Here is a 2357-nt window from a genome sequence, read left to right on the forward strand (position 1 = left end):
TTTATTACCAGAGATTACGTAAACCCTATTACGACCGAGGAAAAAGGTTATCCATGACTATGGATCTCTGCTCCACGAACTGTAAATAACTTGATTGCGAATGTCGACGTTCGACAAAAGGATACGTTCAAGTGATATCCGATTTAACCTTACCAAGGAATTTCCCTTTTTCTTGGCCTACGTTCCTCTCGATAAATTCGATCTTAGATATGAATTCGCTCCGTTTCATCAAAGCCATTGCGCTGCAAGCTTTTTTTACTCACGAACACTCGGAAAACTTGGAAATTTAATACGTATATATATATATATATATATATATATATATATATTTATCTGTCATTTTAAGGTTATTAACGTTTATTAAAATTTTACAGAAATATAAAATGAAAAAAATATGGTACAATAGAATTCCTCACTTCCATTATCCGAATATTCTATTATCTGAAAGTTCTGTTATGAACATCCGTTTCATATTGATATTTATATAATCTTGTGTATATTTTTCTGTATTCGAATGAATCATCTAGTTGTAATTTAATATTGAAGGTAATAATATATGGTATAATAGTGATTATTAAAAAATGAAAATATTTAATCCTAACTATTGAAAGAAAATACGAAGTAATTAAAATGCTGAGAATGTAATAAAATTAATGAATATAACATGGTTTCGATGATCATAGATATTAAGAAACAAAAATTTTGATATCGAAGATTGTATTTATTGCTATATGTTTGACCGATTAATCACAATAAAGAAAATATATCGATATTTGCAAAAATAAATAATTTTCCAAAAAATAAAGAAAGATTAATTACGCATAATTGGATGAAACGAACAAGTTAAAGATGAACTTAAAAATAAAAATAATATATATATATCATCCAATATTTCTTTAAAATCGTAAAAAACTTAAAAATTTGATTCAATCACTGACAAAAACGAGACGATATTAAATAATTCACTTTTATGATAAAGTATTAAAGAAGATTCGCGATATAACAAGTATCGATAATTACAATAAGGTCAAGTACCTCGAGAATGAACTAGGGAATCGAACTGTAACGAGGAAGTTACATAATCGAAAGTTACGAAAAAGAGAATCGTGAAAAAAGAAAAAGGCGGTTTGAAACGAAGGCCGAAAATAAAAAGAAAAAAGAGAGAGGGGGAAAGGGGAAAAAAAAAATAAGGAAACAAAATGAATTTTGCGGTGAAAGTTCATCACGCTTGAGTAAATTTTTCTCCCCTCATTTAATGATCCTTCCGCGACGTTACTATAGCCTCGAAGTAGTTCTCGATGCGGACTCGTGGCCCTAATAAACGCCATTCAAAAAGTCTGGTGAAAGAGGTGTGAGGGGAGGAGAAAGGAAGAAGAGTGAAAATAAAACGCAGAGTAAAGCAACGTCTCTTCAACTTGCTCGAATAAAAAGATTTAATGAGCTTATTATACGCGAATTAACGTACACTAATAACGCGTTCCTGGAGCCTCTCGACACTCGCTAACGATTTCTCCTAGGAAAGGGAGAGGGTCACGTTGTTTTATTTGCACATCGACCTATCATAGCTGTGTAAAGGCAAGAGTGGCGTCGCCTTTGATGTTTCTAATGGCCTCGTGCACAGCAGATTATGCGTCAAATAGTAACGATATTTGACAGCGTGATTACGATTTTCAGGAACGAAACATAAGACTGTGTTCAAAATGGCGCCATTCTCTTCTGATGAAAAATTTGTTACATCAAATACGAAGCAACATTGACGTTCTTTTGATAAACTGTATTATCTTTTTGATATATAATTTGGAAAGCAGAGACATAACTTAAAGACATAACCTATACCTCTACTTTTCGAGAAAAAAAAAAAAAAAAGAAATTTCTAATTACAAACAATAACCGAATTAAAACACTACTATTTATTTTTTCTACTTATTATAACAACGATTAATTGGAATATTATCATATTAATTTAATACGACAAATAATATCGCGTCTCAATAAGAATACTCTTAAAAACGTAGCATAAGAAAATTTTTTTTCCTGCTTCGTTATCGTATGACGAAATTAAGCATGCTAACGATTGGATCAGACACGTCTCTCCAAATTCGATGTGTTTACTTTGTCGTTGGTGTACAGTTCGCTTTTTCGAGGCAAATCAGCATCTTGTCGATCGTCGGCGAACGTGGTGTAAGCAACGTTTGAGATGCAAAACAACGTTTCGGCATTAACGAGCGTGTGTACACGTGTATCCGGGCACGTGTGCAAAACGAATGAGAATGTCCCGTATACGGGTCAGAATAGGCGAGAGAGAGAGAGAGAGAGAGAGAGAGAGAGAGAGAGAGAGAGAGAGAGAGAGAGAGAGA

At 33.0% G+C, this 2357-nt stretch overlaps 1 long non-coding RNA gene across 1 annotated transcript in view; it reads left to right on the forward strand.

Annotated features, from left to right (window-relative positions):
* LOC116186157 overlaps positions 1 to 2333 on the forward strand; it is a 6270-nt gene extending 3937 nt beyond the window's left edge. The window contains exon 2 of the long non-coding RNA XR_004151110.1: positions 2301 to 2333. This is a non-coding gene — a long non-coding RNA (uncharacterized LOC116186157). The remainder of the gene's footprint in view (positions 1 to 2300) is intronic.
* Positions 2334 to 2357: the final 24 nt, after the last annotated feature.

The sequence above is a fragment of the Apis dorsata genome, unplaced genomic scaffold (genome assembly GCF_000469605.1).
Source record: "Apis dorsata unplaced genomic scaffold, Apis dorsata 1.3 scaffold_473, whole genome shotgun sequence".
Taxonomy (NCBI): Eukaryota; Metazoa; Arthropoda; class Insecta; order Hymenoptera; family Apidae; genus Apis; species Apis dorsata.